We start from the raw sequence: 18,412 nt of genomic DNA on the forward strand, positions 1-18,412 counted from the left end.
GTCTAGGGACTCCTCCCTGTCTGGTAGGTGGGGGGGGGGGGTAAGGCGGCCTCATCTAAATATCGGTTTGCTTCTCTAATGAGCGGGGGCAGCTGACAGTGTTCCACTGCATAATATATTGTCCATGGGGATCCCTCCACCCCCTTATCCTGTTACGTTGGGAAGGTCTTGCCAATTTCCTCACCAGAAACGTATTTGCCTTGTTCCCCTTGACATAGTACCCTTGCCTAGTTGTTATGAGGGCCTGCGCCATCTCTTCCACTAAGTGAAGCTCTAATCTGGGACATTTGAATTTTTCTGTGGGCTTTTGGGGACCACCCTTTCTTATGCGCCCGCTATGCCTCTGCAACCTCTCCCAAGTGGGCTTTCGCTGCCGCCAGCCGCTTGTGATGGGCTATTATTGCAGGTTTTCATAGCATCCCACACTACTGCTATAGGTACAGACCCGCCCTCATTTTCTAAGTCGTTTTTCCCCATTTCCCAATGGCCTGTGCTATACTATCTTGCAGGGCCATATCGTGCAAGATGGGGTGGGGGGGGGGGGGTGGTCATAGTTCCAGAGGGACCTGCAAGGTGGTAATCGGTCATGGATGCAGGACATCCCCATTATGGGCGCGTGATCTGAGAGGACCTGGGTTCCAATGTCCTCTACGAATGAAAGTAGTTGGGTGGCGGGGAGCCAGCAGCAGGTCTGTGCGGGATGGGAGTAAGTTGCACATGCGAGGGGGGGAAAATGGGTAGTCCCGTTCCCCGAGATGAAGCAGCCTCCACTCTACCAACCTGAATCTTTTAAATGGGTTGAGTATCCCCATCGCTCTTGCGGAGGGCAGATGGGATCAATCTGCGTTGGGGTCTGGAACTCCATTAGTCACCACCTGTAGGAAAGCAATAGAACAGTTGAGGTCCTCCAAGCGCCGCAGGATGGACTTGCACTTGGCCGGAGAGTTCAGGTCTTTCAGTGTCGCATCGCAGCTTACAGTGGTGAGGGGGTGTCAGTAAATCCTCCTCCTCCCTCTTGGTTGGGGAGGGGCGACGGGCTCATTGGTTGCCTGGCTCATGTATCTCTGTGCGTCGTTGGTGCAACTGGGTTTTTGAAGTTCGCAAACGGGAACCAAAATTTTGCATTCTTGGTCCGGCGAAGTCCATGTAAAGCCCATCGCCCTTTTCCTTCTCTCAGAACTGACAGTTGGTGAGGTCATATACTGCGGCAATCTGATGATCACCGCTCTTAAGTGCAGTCTGCTGGTCGGGGACTCATGTGCGGGGGGGACTCTGGATTTCCATGATTGCCCCTCTTTCGTCCACATATTATACCTCCCCGTGTTAGGGAGAGGGGGTGGGGTTTGCTGGAGATCTACCATTCCTTCCATAATCTCCCTAGGCCTGATACGGGACTGAGGAAGGGACCCCTTTAATTTGCAGATTGTTCCTAAGGGCCCTATTCTCCAGGTCTTCTTGCTTGGATGCCATAGTCTTGCTTCTTCCCTCCAGCGACTGAACTCGGCGGTGTAGGTCTGCAATCATGGACTCTTGCTCCGTTGCCTGTTCCTCGGCCTCACATGAGCCTTTGCTCCACCTACACCACTCTGTTGTCCAGGCGATCCACCTTAGTTGATATCTCCACCATGCAGGTCCAGAATTCAGCCTTGATTTCAGACATGAAGGACTGGATGCCCTCCTTCGTTGCCAGCTGGCCCAGGGGACTTTCCGTGTAGTGTACCATGGCCCGTACAGTTTGTGTCATGGAAGGACATGCACAGACAAAAATTACTTGGTATAATTCGGATGATGCTAACCTGGATCATTAGCAGCGACTGAGGAATATGAGAAATCCCCCTGTCTGCCCTGCCCCTCCCCTGAAAGGGGACTGGAGTGAAACGGGGCACCCAGGGAAACCCTCTGGGGCAGAAAACCCTGATGACAGGAACCAGGAAGGGTGCAGGGTGCAGTTGTCTATCTTCTGGGCGTGACCCAAAGCGACCCGTGAAGAGCTGCAGGCAGTTGGGTCTGGGAAGAGAGCAAAGAGGAAGGTGAAAACTGAAGTATGCTAGAAGAGAATGGCTGTAACGAAATAGTGTACCTTCAAGTACCTCTGGTAGGTATCCATGAGGAAATGATGTAGCAGATTCTCCTGACACGAACTGATGGAGTAAAAGACGGATTAGACCTAGCCTGTGAGGACAGAAGAAAAGAAGGAATAAATAAACGGAAGATAGTTTTCACACCTGATCTGGAGGCTGTATGTTTTCTAGATGGAAGGAATGCTGTGTGAATTCCGGAAGGTAATGTGAGGGATATGACTCGATAAGGGTGGTCGTTCCACGGGAGAACTCCTCTGTGCTGGGGGATGGAATGAGAGTTAAGAAAGTTGAGCGGGACACAGCTGCAGAACAGACTGTAATGGGATACTGCCTACTGTGATGTATTCGGAGCATCAGAAAATGTGTCGGCCGCTGAGGACTGGGGCGAAGTAACGCTGCCGTGTGTCCAGGGCTGCAGGGACTCTGGTGAAATGCTGGGGGAGGTGCAGGTAAGGGACGAGAGCCTAGTAGTGCAATGGCTGGGAAATGTAGTAGAAGCAAAGGGTTAGAGAGTGCTCAGAGAAACTGTAGCGTGATAAATGTTACACTCGCGTAGCGTCGAGTAACGACGGGCTGTGTCTTGACTCCAGGGTGTTCATATTCTGATTCCAGAGGCTGCGGAGTCCGGTGATCGGCTTGAATGTCAGGAAGCTCCTTAGCTGAGCATCCTCTTCTGGGCGCCATGTTGGGATGGGCAGGTGCAATAGTGTAATGCTGCCTCCTGCGCCATCACCAGGACCAACGCTGATAAGATGACATTCTGACCTCGCCCCCTTCTCCTGCGGCTGCAGGAGGGCCGCAATATCGGCACTCTTCTGGGGGCTTGTGCTGCTGGCCAGCGCCACCAAATATTAAAATCCTGCCCCACGGCTGGCATTTGTTAGTGGTGATGTGTATATGGGTTTGGAGCCCCACTGCGACCAGTGGGGTCTCCAGGTTACTGGGTCCGGGAAGCTCGGGTCTCCTCTGCCTCAGCGGTGTGGGCAATCCACTCCGACCAGCTCACCTCTCTCATTGGTCCAACAAGGACCCCTGCACCTCTCGAAATGATGGCGTGTCCTGGCTGCCCCCCAATTCCCAGCTGCTCCTCTTTCTGGGTTGCTGGGCCTGCACTCCGATATTATAGGCACCCTCGCCCCCAGTTCCCAAGCAATGAGGCTCCTGGACCAGTTATCTGACTGGCTCCATAGCGCTTCCAATACCTGTGGGCTGCCTCCGATCCCGAAGGCACCTTCACCTCAGGCGCTTGCCTCTGGCTGGCAGCTATCACCACATCCTGGCGGGAGACCCCCCGCCCCCCCCCCACACTGCTGTCACCACCGGTAGGGCCTGCCCCAGCGACCACATCTCTTCATCAGCCGTTTATGGTGCTGCCACGGTCTCCTGCGGTGCTTGCAGCTCGGCTCAGGGTTTCATTTCTGCGGGATGCAGCCCGTTCCTCCCCCATCTGTGCTGCCTCCTGTCTCTCCCACTCCAGATGCCAGCTCACTTTGCCCCAGACACCAGCGACTTCGCCGAAGCCAGAGCAGTGGAACCAGAGCTAGATAGTGTGCGATGGATCCCCAGGGATGACTGGCGCCATCTTGGAACTTGGTTCCCGGGGTGCCTGGGGGTGGGGGGGTTAGGGGTCAATCAGGCTCTAACGCTTTCACTGTGCAGAGGGTGATTGTGGTAACCCCCCCGCACCCCCCCGCCCATTGCCACAGTGATCCCCTAGCTTCTTCTGCACGCTGATGATCATTCGGACCCAACCTGTGTCAGACACAGGCGTTACATGCCGAATACCGTGAGCTTCAACCGAGGCTCTCAAAGGAGCGACCGTATCCCTGGTGCTCCAAGCCACGCCCACAAGCCACGCCCCCACCCCACCAGGGAATGAATTTTGAAGTTATTTCTCCTACCCGAGAGCGATGAGGCCAGCGAGTCCCACCTATTGTTGGGTTTTGCTAAGGACCGGTGAGTAGTTTAACTCAAGTGTCACACTTAGTTTACCCATGAGGTACCTAATATGACGTAGATAGATGTCTGTTAGGAGGATCTCTTACTTATCCCAGTTAATTTTATATCCCGCCATGGGGCCAAATTCCTGCAAGAGTCTGTGCAGTCACTGACGTATAGTAGTAGATCTGGATATAGGGAGACCCGGTGCTCTTCCCAACCCTTTACAATACTAGCCCAGCCCGAATCAGTATGGAGTTTGATCACTAATGGCTCTATTGTAAGCGCATATAAGAGATGCAAAAGAGGACCCCCTTGGCGTATAACTGTGTGCAGAGGGAAATCGGCGGAAGTGATGCCATTTGTGAGTACAGAGGCTTTAGGATTGGCGTGAAGTCATTTGATCAAATTTGTAAACCGAGATGCAAACCCAAATTTATTCAAACCATAAACCTACGATTCCACTGAACTTTGTCCAAGGCCTTTTCGTCATCCAGGGATGAAACTGAATTCCCTGGGTCTGCTTCTGCGATAATGTGGAATGATCGTCGCTCATTGTCAGCCGAATGCCTGTTGCGTATAAAGCCTGTTTGGTCACAATGTATCGGGAGCAGGAAGATCCCTTCTATCCACTGCGCCAGGCATTTTTGCAGAAATGTTTGTGTCGGAGTTAATCAACGCAATGGAGCCGTAAGAGCTACAGTCACCCGGGGGTCTCGTCCCATTTTATGTAAAACTAGTAAATTAGCAGCAAGCATAGTGTGCGGAAGATGGCCACACTTGCCAGTCCTGGGAACACGGATTCCAGTACCTGTGCTATCGAGTCTTCCATTGCCTTGCAAAAGTCAATGGGCAGGCCATCTGGGCCGGATACTTTGCCTGCCACATAAGGGAGTTTATGGCCCGGATGATTTCTGACGTTGTGATCGGGGCATTAAGGCTGTCCGTCTGGGGTACCGTAATCTTAGGTAGTGTGATGGAGACAGTTATGAACGTGCTATACCACGTGTGTTTTGAGTTTAGCATAGAGCTCACTATAGTACTCTGTAAATTGGCTATTATTGTCTCCGTTGGAAGTGTCCTGCCTCAGTCCCAAATAGAATCAATAATTTGCACCCTCTGCCTACTTCTTCATGCCATCACATACAATGGCCTGTCTCACTCTAAGAAGAATGTTTGAGACCAGCTTGTGAAAGATTGTTTGGGTAAGATTTTGTGATATTTTTTTTTAAGCTTGGCACAAAGTTTAAGCAAGCGTGCTTAGATTTGGGTGTCATGTGTGCGTGTATTCTTTCTCCCCCCCCCCCACTGACCTAACATGGCTGTGCCACAAGGTTTTTAATTTGTTCTTTAGCCTTCTTTCTGCCTTCTCGGGTGTGGTATTTCCATTTATAGTCCAGCACTTGCCCGGGAAAGCCTTGCATTTTGCTTGCAAGAGCATGCCATGTGTGTTGACGGCTAGGGAACGGGTTAGGACTGAGATATATGATATGGCATCTATAACACGCCTATACACAATTGTTTCAAGGCACGATGAGGTAAGGGAGGGGAAACAGAGTGAAGACCAAAACAACCATCTTACTAGGCCAGGTGACCGTGAGATCGTACAGGGAGACGAGACCGGGGGGCCGGGGGGAGATTTCTGTGCAGTACATGGGATTGACAGTAAAAATAAATAAAAGCAATAAGTAAAAGGTGCGGCCAGCTGGGTTAAGGGTAAGTGCAGCCATCAGGTGTCCAGTTGTCAAGTGCTGGTAGGGGAACTGTAGGGTACAGCAAACAGTTCCCAAGTACAGTGGTTGCCAGGGAGGCAGCGGAGGTGTGCAACTGGCGGGGGAGGGGACCTGGGCACGAGATCAGAGGGTAGCCAGGTGACCAGTGGAGTTTCAGTTACAGCCAGGAGTTCAGCAGGGGAGAGGAGGAGAGATGGCAGAAGCAAAGGGGGGGTGGGGGGGTGTTGAGGTGCTGCCAGAACCGGATATGGTTCTCCTCAAGTTTCAGGGAGGTTGTTCCAGAGGGATGCCCCAGCCGAAGAAAGTTGCTTGGAGAAGCAACTGACCCTGAGGAAGTTGAAGGCGGATGAGCGAAGAGCTTGCAAAGGAAGATATTAAGGAAGAGCGAGTTGAAGGTATTGCGGTCCTAGGCCCCAGAAGGCCTTGTGGACAATGCAAATGGTTTTGAACTTGATCCTTGCAGCCACTGGGAGCCAGTGCAGAGATTTCAGTCCTGGAGAGATCAAATACCTGAGCTTGAGGCCAAAGACAAGTCTCACAGTCCTGTTTTGGATGAGTTGCGAAGAGTAGAAGTAAGCAGATTAGACAAGCATAGAGAGAACCAGATCTCTGGAGATGGTGAGCTTCTGGGGAAGGAGGGGAAAGGAAGAATACCTTTTGAGGTGCAGCTGGTAGTGTGACTTCTTAGAGACGTCAGATGTGTGGAGTCAAAGATGACCCCCAAGGTTTTTAGCCTCACAGGTGGGAGCAGGAAGAGGGCCAAGAGGCCGGCCAGAGAGTGACGGGGAAAGAAGGGAGCAGGTGTGCCGATGAGAATCTCAGGCTTACTGGCATTAAGGCAGAAATTATTGGCGGCGCACCACTCGTGGATAGTAGACAGTCGGAGATGAGAGAAGGAGAAGAAGTGGCGGAAGGGAGCCTGAAAAATCAGTTCAGTGTTATCCGCATAGCACTGAAGAGGAGTCAAGTATCCTGTGAATACTGTGGAAGACCCATGTACCAATCCTGAGAAGGCCTGTGGGATGTTTATACCCATGCCTCCGAGCCCTACCACAAAAACTGTTCCCTACTGGCATTGAAAACATCATGATGGCCAGAACTTCCCAGAAAATGCACAGGGAAATGCATGAAGAATAGGCTGCCACCCATTTTTGCCTGTGTTGTGGGCACAGAAGGGCACCGCCTAAAACCACCATTGGGCTACACACAGTAGCCTGAAACCATTGCAAAAGGGGCAATGCTGATTGCCAAAAGCAACCCATAACTATTGGGAATTCATTTTCTTCAGGTCAAATATGGTTAAATTATGGGCACAAAATTATTTTACTGCAGAGCCACACCAGTGCCATGTGCTGAACCTGGATAATATACTTCCATGTAAAATCTCTTGTTTGAAATGCATTAATTCAAGACTGATCCAAAAATCAAAAAAATGCATGCAGTACCCGCTTTGGACTCAAGGCGGCGCTAGCGGTTTAAACTCTGACAGGAGAACTGCTACTTCAGAAGCTAATCAGCCTTCTGTGACAATTGGGACTTCAAAAGACTGTGGGTTAATTAGAAATCTAACCACCTGCTGTTCCCATAGACAATCTGATTTGATTAACAGGCCAAAAGGCTGGGAAACCTTCTCACCTCAGAAAGCCCAGGATATCAAATGGTCATGCTAACCAAATGCAAAGTGGCCCCCTGGTCTGTTGACCTCAGCTTGCTGGAGCCCACACAAAAGACCTTTTCCCTTGAATAGGATATGGTGATTTTGACTGTTTCCTGTCAACAAAGATCTGCCAGCCAGGAGAGACATGTGATCACTGACTCAAACACTGCAGTACTTTGAATTGAAAGCAAATATATATTTTACAGAAACACGGATAACTCTTGGTAACCAGATGACAGAAATGTGAAATTTGGGGATCCTTAAAATGAAAACATTGCCCACAATTCAAGCCCAAACTCCAATTTGTGTGATGTTCTGGGGCAAAACCCCACTATTTATTGATACTACAGACTGTGTTTAAGCTAGAGACATGGGAATTTACTGGAGTATGTATGGACAGGCCGTGTATATGTGTATAATTTTTAATGAAAAACCAATGTTGAATAACCCACTAAAATCGAAAATAAGTTGCCATTTCTTTACCCAAGCTCCTAGAAACACCAGAGTCGGAACAGTGCCTACCTCATGTGATATATAGTGTGTGTGTAGGTGATGTAAAAATAACTGTGTATTTGGGAAAAGATGTATTTGAATCAAATATAAATTTGTGGGCAAACTGACCAGGGGAGGATCCTCTGACCCATAAACAGACCTCATCATGATGACAATCCATTTCCTTCCCCCAATCATGGGAGAGGGGAGAATTGGGCCAATGACAAGTAGAGAGGGGCAGGCTTAGCTAGGCCCAGGCACACACCCATTTCCAAAACACATAAAAAGAGACTGCTGGGACAGGTAGAGACATTCAATTCCATTTGCTGCAGAGCATGCTGACCGACGACTTCACATCCAGAGATCCAACACTTAGACTTCCAAGCTAAACAGAGACTACAGAACTTTGAACCAAGAAGGCCCACTGCAAGCAAAAGTATTTGTCAGCAGGCCTCAAAATCATTTGCAAACTATTCCACAGCCGGGCAAGCTGTCTGAATTCTTTTGCGAAGAACTCTTGCCAGTACCCAGAAAGCAGTGTTACATCCAGAATCCACTTGATCCGGACCGGAAAGCAGAGCAGTATCCAGAACCAGAGGCCGCTGAATCCAGAGAGGCTAGACCAGAGGAGCAGAGCTGACCCAGATCGCTGTGAGCAGAACCGGTGCCTGATTGACCCGCCGAGCAGACAGAACCGCAGCCGGACGTGTTGACCAGATCCGTGACGAGGCCTAGTTCCAATTTATATTGTGAGTACCTAGCAGGACTGTGCAGAACCAATCTCTTAGTTAAAATAGATTATTTTAACTAAGTAGAACAGCCTCCTAAAAATCGTGTCATCTGTCATTTGTAAAGCTGCACAACTGTCACCTGTCAATTCTGAAGCTGCAAGCTGTCACCTGTCATTTTGAGTTTTACTTTGAATCCGAAAAACTACCTTTATTTAATCGTCCGTATCTCTGGAACCGTTATACTTATGCCGCAATCACAATTCACACACTCGCGAATTTACCGCGATTTGCGCTTTTGGCTCAATTTCTCCACTTGTCAAAATAGCAGCTCCATTCTTTCCTTTGTTAAAATCCGTTTGCAACTTGGTAATAACTCATAGAGCATTGCTAAAGTGAGCTGAACTAATACCAACACGCATCTCCCACTCACCCTGAATCTCTAGAGGGAATTAAAATCATTAGCACATTTTCCCATCCATTGTCATCACATTTAAAAAGCATTTTGGGCCTGTGTTTCAAACTCCTACCTGTTTCCTCTAAGCTTGCTGGGGGGGGGGGACTGAATTTCGTATTGTATTTGATTGCATTCCTGAGAACTGTGTGCTCCTCTTTCCATCTCCTTCCATTTCTTACATTGCATAGGGGAGGGGGGTGAATTGCCAGAGAAAAAGTGATTATCTTATCTTTTGCTAAAATCATATCAAGTATTTCTGTACTGCATTTTATTCCTCGTTGCTTTTCCCTTGAAATCATACAAGTATTTTTGCTACTTTATCCATCCTATACTAACTCCTCATTGATTGTAAAGAAGTGTGCTAGTGCCAGATTACCCATTGTTGTTCAACATCACATGTCTAAGTGTACTATCAGATATTAATTTATTATAAAGTGTGATTATATATAGTTAAATTCTCAAATAAACCTTTTAATTTGCAAAACAAACCTACTTCTTGGCTCAGTGGGGTCAGGGGGATTCTAAGAGGGGGGTGTTATACAAGGGTTGTCATCCAGAGTACTGAACTGATTATAAAAATACATCAATAAGGGTTTTCCTCAGCATCCCAGACTAGGCATTGACTTAGCTGTAGTGTTGATTGAATATCGCTTACAGGCCTGGCAACCAAATCTTGCTGCAGTCCTGGTGGAGCCCTGTCTGGCTACTGATCTTAGAAGACCCTTGTCGGTGCTTCGACCCTCTGGATCGGTGGGACCAACCAGTCTTTGTGCCCTGCAAGTTAGTCTTTGGAAATGTTCTTGGGCCATCCAGTGGACTGTCCAACTACACTTTTGGATACCGCAGTAGATGCGTTGCTGTTCTTCTTTTTGACTGAGAACTTCAGGCGTATGCAGTAATAAAATTGCGGCAAAAAATGTCGCCTTTACAGAAAATTGTGGCAGAAATGCTCTGGTTTGACCTGGTAAAGGTGTACCCCATTATACCATTTAAGGGGATGGGGGTTGCGGGGGTATCCCCCGCTCCCTTTAAATGGTATAATGGGTCTGGGGGTTGCGGGGGTGTCTCCCCACATCCTTAGCAAGGATGGCGGTGGCAAAACCACTGCCTTTTTGCCGCGATTTTAACACATGGAACCACTTCAGGTGTCTTCAGCTTGTCCTGTAAGTAGACTTCCTGCAAAATCTTAGCATAAACGGGCCTGATGTGGGTTTTCTTCTCCTGCGTCAACTGTGACTCCTGCTGTTGCTGTGCATCAGTGACCTTCCCTGGAGCTGGCTTTCCCGCATCTCGTTGAGTGTCCTGAAGTCCTGCATCAGTGTCTGCTGCATCCTACTCTGGAAAGGGTTGCATTTTGCTCCTGGACTCGATCAGAACTTCAATTGTACCCAGAACTCCTGTCCACCTTAGACTGGAACCAACGATGGAGAAACTTATCTGCAACGACCTGGCAAGTTTAAAAATCGGAGTGCTGGTGGCGGGTACTAGCAATAACTCCTGTTGCCCCCATCTCCACCCTGTTTGTGCAGAACTTTTGATTTATTTTATATCTATTGGCTTTGGTAACACTTGTTCAGAAAGCCCTCAAAGCTAGAAAAGCATTTTACTCTCTAGTGGACTCCTTGGACGGTCTTCTGGGTCCATCGTCACATCCTCAGGAACATTCCCCTCTCTATTAGCCAACTCCTAAAACTATTGGAAGCTGTTTGAACCTTTGGGCACAAGGCTCCAGTCAAATTTGGGTTGGACTTAAGTGAGGGTTTCTATTCCTGTGGACTGTTAGTGCAACAACTAATTGTCTTCCCTTATTAGGTATTGTGAGGGTGAATTGATTTGGCATGGTCCGTTACTGTGCCTATGTTTTATATTATTTAGTATTGTGTGCTCTTATTACTTGTGGCAAGTAATTTTTCATAGTGTGTGTTTTGGCCAATAGAGTATTTTTATACTTACCTGTCTAAGAATAAACCTTGATTGCTCACTGTGTGGACTTATTGGTGACCGCTGACCACACTTGCTTCTCCTGAGACTTAGCCTTGACCACTCTTCATGCTACCTTGATTGGTTTGGCTACAGCTCGCAGAGTTTCCCCTGTTCTCTATAACCAAGGTGGCCTCCTAAACATCTGTCCACCAGGCCACAATTCAGAAATTCATCTTAATGGAGACTAGCGACAGTTTATCTGGACTCCGACAAGTATAAGCATTCCATTCGTCCTCTTTCGGTCCATCTACCAGGGTCTCCCGCTTTCCCTGGTGTAGAGCGAACGCTACACAGGTTTTCACCAAGTTGGGACACTCTGCTTCACTTGTCAGGGTGGTTTCTGGTCTCCTTGTTCCTTTGATTGGTTCACTCTTTGCGATATCTTAGCAGAAGTGGTATTGGCGTTGTTCATTGATCTCCCGGTTTGCCACCACTTCTCACTAGTTCACGTTCAGGATGCCTTGTATCCACCTCGGTCTCTTGCACATCTCCTCCCATCCAATGCTCGTTGTCGGCAACAACACTCTGTCTTCTCGCTGCAATCGGATGCTATGCATTTCCTTATTTCTTTCAGCGTCTCTCTTCGAGCTGATTTGAAATGTGCGGATTATCCTCTTCCCAATGTCTCCGCCTCCAAGATTTATGACGCTGCCATGGGGCTTCCCCCAGCATAGTGCAAGTCCTTTTTCTCTGCCTTAGAAACTATATGCTTCCAGTGGGTTTCTTCGTCCAGTACCATATAAATGTCCAGTGATTGGTTGGCAGTAACACGTTTGTTCTTCATATGTTTTCACTCGATGTTTTTGAAGGAGTGTTAAGGATATGTTGTTTAGGGAAGGAACTGGAGTACTTGTCCCCAGAGGGGCAGGCTCTCCCAGTGCGGTCCCGCTTGCCTCTACCTGTAGAGAGGGTATTGCATAGTGGGCTCACCTCCCTAGCCTCACAGGGATAGACCGAATCTCCTGATTCCTCACAGTATCCATACTCCATACTGGAAATTCCTGGTGAACTTGGTCACTTGAAATGATTTATTAATAATCATAGGTACATTTTAGAATTGCAGCCTTTGTTCTAAAAACGAAAGGACCTTTGGGTGGACCAAGAAATAAATGCTATATATAGACATCATTTAATTGTATGTGTGTCCATTTAGATTAGTCCATGTTCAGGTGTTGGAAAAGTCAACGTTTTGTGAGATTTGTGGAGGCATTCCAAGCTGATACCAGGGATCAAGTGCATGTCAAGAGAAGGATTATTTGCTGGTCTTCTCTTTGCGGACGAGTTGTGATTGGAGCTGGTTGGTCGATGTTAGGAAAAATTTCCATTAGGTGCTATTTTACCTCCATTTATGGAACCTCCCAACCCCATACATTTTGCTTTTGTTTGGCTTGGCTAACCTAACCTAACCTAACCTAACCTAACCTAACCTAACCTGACCTTTTCCAGTGTAGCACAGCCTTCTGCTGCACTCGTCTGGGCTTTTGCTTATTTGTTATGGGGAAACTGACCCGTCCTTCAGGATGTCCGTACTGGGACACTGTTTGCCTTAGTCTTTGACTATGTTGCAATTTCTTGGTAACTTTTTATCTATGTGCCAAGTACCTTACAGTACTCCGAATAGGGGTCTTTTTTAAATGGCCCTAGCCCACCTTGAAGGATATTTTGGTGATTGTACAAGTGTGCCTAGGACGAACTGGTGGCAGCAGTTTACTTGTAAAGTATTTTTACTTCTTTTTGATGGACCATATTGCGTTTACCATGTTTGGCCCAAGACTGAGGCCAGTGCCGAAAATGGGCATGCCATGAAGTCTTTTGTTCTGTCCTTTGCCCATTTTGTCCCTTTGCCTGCCCCCTGGTTGAGAGAGCCGGGAATTCCTTATTTGGGCATGTAACCTCCCGCAGGCTCCTGCATGTTACATGTGCTGGTGCCCAGTAAGAGGGTTAGGACTGTCTGGTCCCAATCCACCCTAATGGTGCCAGTATGTCTTGTATGCCTGAATGACTGGAACCACCGTGATTGGTCCACACCTGGCGTGAATGCAAGAGAGCAGATCTTCTTTTGGCTATCCCAAATTTGAGTGTGAAACAAATCTTGGATAAGAGAAGGGGCTCTGCATTCATTCCTCGTCGATCAACTGAAGTTCACACCGAACTACAGAAGGAGCGAAGTATCCTGAAACGAAAGAGTAAACCTGTGGAACCACCAGAGTTGCTGGAAGGTTTGGCACCCTGACTCCGCTGTTGTCCCGTCGGACCCCTGCTTTTGCATCGCTCACAGAAGGCCTGCAAGGGCGCATCGACCCTTTGGGCTAGTGGGTCCAACTACTCTCGGCACCTCCTGCTTACCCTCAACGAGCCTCTTCGGAAGTGTTCCTGGAAAATCCAACGAACTGACCAGCTTGAACCCAGAGTATTGTATAGGAGTGCCGCTGTCCCGAGTTGACACTCAAGACTTTGGGAATTGTTAACTTGTGTTCCTGGCCCTCTCCCACCAAAATTAGTTGTCCTAGCTCCTCTGGGTCACAATTTATGAGTGCGGCACGCTGCAAGCTTTTGCGGTCCCTGCGCTACCCTGCTGTGGTGACGGTCGTTGTAGGAGCCTTGCATACCTGCCCCCCCCTGTGCCCCGAGACGTGCTGCACTGGAACGGTTTTACTCCCTTCCTCCCTTTCTTCTTTGAAAGCTGAGAAAAGGCTACTGTCCCGCCATGGACGATTAGTCCCGTCCCACAGCCACTGAGAGTTGGAGCGACGTGCAACTGCAGGGGTTACCCTACAAGAAACCTGGGCTGGACTGGCAAAGTTTGGCCCGTACTGTGTCGAGGGCCGGGGAGTACTTGCATCACTTACTGGTGGCCCCCTGGCACAGCCATTGTTCTTTACACATGAGAATCCCTGAAAAGATACGTCCCTTAGATGGGCTAGCATGCTCTCCCTACCTATTCTCGAAAGTCGCTTTATCTGCAAGGATAGACCCTTCTCGAATAGTCGAGCATTCTTCTTCGCCTCAAGCCCCTTCTTGAACTGCTGCAGCTCCCTGAAGAGGATCCACTTTCCACTTCACAGGGCTGGACTGCATAACTTGGGGCTCGACTCTGAAGAACTGCCTAATGTTATAATTGTGTTTACTCGCCTCTTCTGTTACAGGTTGTGTTCTCCCCCTTATCTGCATTAGGTGAAACGCATTTCTATATATGGTAAATGGTGTAAGGCGTGTGTGGAAACTGTTTATTAATACTGTGGTTTTTTTGGTGTTTAGTTATACCTATAATGTATTTTTGATATACACTTGTCTAAGAGTATTCTGTGTAGTTTTACTGTGTGTGGCATAGGAGTTATCGGGGGAGAGGGATAGAGGATGGATAGGGTTGGGCAGAGGGGCGGGTAGGGGTTGTAAGGGGGAAGAAGTGTGGTAGAGGGGGATTCCTGGGGGAGGAGGGGGGGGGGCTGAGAATGGAGGGTCTTCTGTTCCTGGGCTGGCAGGTGGGTCCCAGAGGTGTGAGAGTGGGGAAAATCTGCTGAGTGGGGAGTTTGAGCAAAGGTAGGAGAGGGGGGTGAGGGGTGGGCAAGTACAGTTAACAGGTGGTGGTGGAGGAGGGGTTGGGATAGTGCAGCGGGAAGGAGTGTGGGGAATCGGGGAGGAGGGGGAGAGTTCAGGGGTATTTCAGTGGGAGAAGGGGGGGTGAATCTGAGATGTGTTGGTGGAGGGGGTGCTGGAATGAGAGGAGGTGGTAGAGGTGGAGAGAGGGCTCTGGCCTTTTTCGGCATAGTGGTGGGCTTAGTTAGGAGCAGAAAGGGAGACTAGATTCAAGGAGGGGAGCAGGGCCTAAAGTGTGTAGACCGAAGTAGGGTGATGTAGTGTACAATATTGGAAAACCACCATGTCATTTATAACATGCCTGTACACATGTGTGACAAGACGAGGAAGACAGAGGGAGGACAAGACAAATGATCTTACTAAGCCTTGTGTAATTCAGATTGTGCAAGTGTGAGAACGAGAAGTGCAAGGGGAAAGAGGTGAGTGAGTGAGTGAGTGAGTGAGTGAGGGGGGGTGGGGGAGAAACAGGTCAGCGAGGCTCTGAGTAAGTGCAGCCAGGACGGCGTGGCTCTGGGTAGTGCAAGGAGAACCAGGGACTGTAGGGTTACAGTTACAGCCCCATAAGTGTGGTAGGCCCAGAGGCCGTGTAAGGGTGACTGATCAAGAAAGAACCTGATACCCAGTGAGACTCTGAGGGTAGCCAAGCCACCACAGAACAGCAGACAAGCAGTTCAGGGAAGGAAGGAAGGAAGGAAGGAAGGAAGGAAGGAAGGAAGGAAGGAAGGAAGGAAGGAAGGAAGGAAGGAAGGAAGGAAGGAAGGAAGGAAGGAAGGAAGGAAGGAAGGAAGGAAGGAAGGAAGGAAGGAAGGAAGGAAGGAAGGAAGGAAGGAAGGAAGGAAGGAAGGAAGGAAGGAAGGAAGGAAGGAAGGAGCTGCTTCTGAAACTTTAGGTGGTCCGGCTTAAGTTTTGAGAGGTGCAGGGAGGCTATTCCAAAGGGGGGGGGTGGTGGTGGTGGTGGGAGGTGGAGGACGACGACGAGGAGGAGGAGGAGGAGGAGGAGGAGGAGTCGTCGTCGTCCATGGGTCTGTCTGGAAGAAGCACTGGTGTAGCTATCAGCGATAGGGAGGCCTGGGTTAGAAACCAGGATGTCCCTCTTGAACTTACTCACTTAGTGAGGGGGATAGGGTAAGAGATAGAGTAGCAGTAAGAGAAGATTGGAGAGATAGAAAGCACCATAAGTGGTGTGATGGAGAAGATGGGGGAGGGAGATGCACAGCCCTGTAGCACACAACTCGGGAGTCGCCGCAACAAAGGAAGACGCAGTAGGGGGGAAAAAGTAACTCTCCAATGAACGGCATACCTTGCGGAGGGGGGGAGGGGGGAGAAAAGATATCTAGGTGGGAGCCTAGAGAGAACCAGCAACAATGCCACATTTACTGGAATGTGACCCCTAGATTGACTTTCCCAGAAGGGGTGGGAAAGGTTTTTGAGCACCCAATGCTACAACACACCCAGATGTGACTTCAGTCGCAGCAGGGCAACAGCTGTAGGCTACGTGTTACCATGGCGGGCACCGGCAGACAGCACTGGAGCTGTGCTTAGCTTCTGGTCCTTGGCCAAGGGAGTTGGGGGGGGGGGGGGGTAGGTGGGGGTTTGGGAAAAGAGAGGGAGAGATTTCGAGAGAGAGAGATTACAATTTACTGTGCCACGTAGCACCTGTCCTCACCCCAGCAGAGAAGCCCTCCTACTATTGCTTGACCTATCGGCGGCTTTTGACTTGGTCAACCACCAAATCCTGTGCCAACATCTGAAAACAGCTGCACACTTCTCTGATTCGGCTACATCTTGGATTAGATTTTTCCTTGCTAACAGAACCATGAGGGTTTTCTCACCATCTGCCTCTGCTGTACCTTCTCCAGTACTTTGTGGGGTCCTGCAAGGGTCATTTGTCTCCCCTACGCTTTATAATGTCTTTACAAAGCCTCTGACCTTCTCGATCATCTGGGTGTCACGTATACCAATTACGCTGACAACACCCAGATACTCATTCCCATCACTGGAGACTACGTAATGGACACAAAAGCCCTTAATGAAATCTATTCAGTAATCCAAGCTTGGATGGCACACCATGGACTCTGCCTAAACGACGAGAAAACTGAGCTACTAATCCTCGGCTCTCATGCTAGACTTAATAAGTTAGACCCTGCCTTCAAATCCTTCACTATAGATGGCAACTGTATCAAGGTCACTAATAATACGAAAACCCTCAGTATCTACCTTGATGCCACACTATCCTTTACCAGACAAACTAACGCGGTGATAGCAGCTTCAGCATACACTTGTAAACTAATCACTGCGTGTAGGCCCTTCCTTACGCCATCCAACTGCATTACTCTTGCTAGAACCCTAGTTATGGCTAAATTGATTATTGCAATGCTCTTTATCTAGGGACCAGACACAGAAATATCAATAAACTCCACGTAACAGAAAACGATGCCATCAGGCTGGCACTCAACATTCCGAAGAAGCTCCACATATCGGACACAAGACGTAACCTTCATTGGTTGCCTGTCGAACACAGTCTCCCTTAAAACACTTGCTTTTACACACAAAGCAAGGGCAAATCTTGCACCAGCATACCCCACCAATAGACTCTCTCCACACACTTCCACAAGGCCGCTAAGAGCAGCTAAAGTTCACACCATGTCCATCCCAAGATTTAAGCTCCAAAATCCGGAGGCTCCAGCTTCCCTGTTCGGGTGGCCAAGCTCGGGAACACACTTCCATCCTCCCTTAGATCCGAACCGTCCTTCCAACTATTTAAAAGCAACGCTAAACGTTGGCTTCAGAAACTTGATCTTGCTGGACAGTACTCATAAGTTTAGCTATCCCTCTCGGGGTTCATTAGAGGACTCTCTTTTCCACACTCCCTTCTTCTAATCCCCTCCTTATAACGCAATCCTACGGTGCTCCCTTGGCTTTGCCACTTGCTGCTATTAGTATTCTTGTACTTGCCTTATTCAATACTATGTATTGCCTGACTTTATGCTGTAACCTATGTAAATGATTGTATACTGTGCGTATACCCTGTGTAACTTTATATGCTGTATGCCACGCGCCCAGATGCCTCTGGGCCAGGAGCACTTTACAAATAAAATAAATACAAATACTAATTGTGGATCGTTCCAGAGAATCCCATCCTTTTGTTGAGAAGGGAGAGGGGGATGCTCTCGTCAACTGTATCCAATGCAGCTGGGAGGTCATGGAGGAAGAAGCATGAATTGCCCGTATTACAGATTTGGAGGGCATCATCCACCTGGTGGCTGTCTTGATGCAACGTTTGTGCTGGAACCCCGACTGATAGTCATTTAGCAGGTGTAGTTGTTCAATTTTGGCGAGTAGTGATTTTGCCAATAAACCAGAGGTTTGTAATCAGCAGGTAGTTTTGATCATGACTTGGTTTTTTCAAAAGGGTTTGCAGGAGACCAGTCTTTATGGTATCTGAGAATTACCCTTCTGTGAGGGAGGCATTTTGTAATGATGGAAACTGGGAGGATATTGCAGGTTTGAGGGGTGAAATTTTCTTTAGGAGACCGGGTGCTGGGGAGAGAGAATTTATTCCAAAGGGGCAGTGTGGGTGCTGGGGCGCACTGGGAGGGGAAGGGGCGTTAATGCTGTTGCAGGATGGCTTGCATATGTGATTATTCTAATTTTTGGGATTTCATCGTATTTTTCCTGTTGCTGGCACCTCTGTCTGGTGAGGGTTGCTTCTGTGATGATGGTGGAGTAGTAAGCAGCTTTGGTCT

General features: G+C 48.7%; 1 protein-coding gene across 2 annotated transcripts in view; it reads left to right on the forward strand.

Moving 5' to 3' along the window:
* Nucleotides 1-18,412, forward strand: part of LOC138583166 (uncharacterized) — a 103,498-nt gene that overhangs the window by 78,891 nt on the left and 6,195 nt on the right. The gene's annotated exons all lie outside the window — the stretch shown is intronic.

This window comes from Ambystoma mexicanum, chromosome 3q, assembly GCF_040938575.1.
Source record: "Ambystoma mexicanum isolate Mex_15411 chromosome 3q, UKY_AmexF1_1, whole genome shotgun sequence".
Taxonomy (NCBI): domain Eukaryota; kingdom Metazoa; phylum Chordata; class Amphibia; order Caudata; family Ambystomatidae; genus Ambystoma; species Ambystoma mexicanum.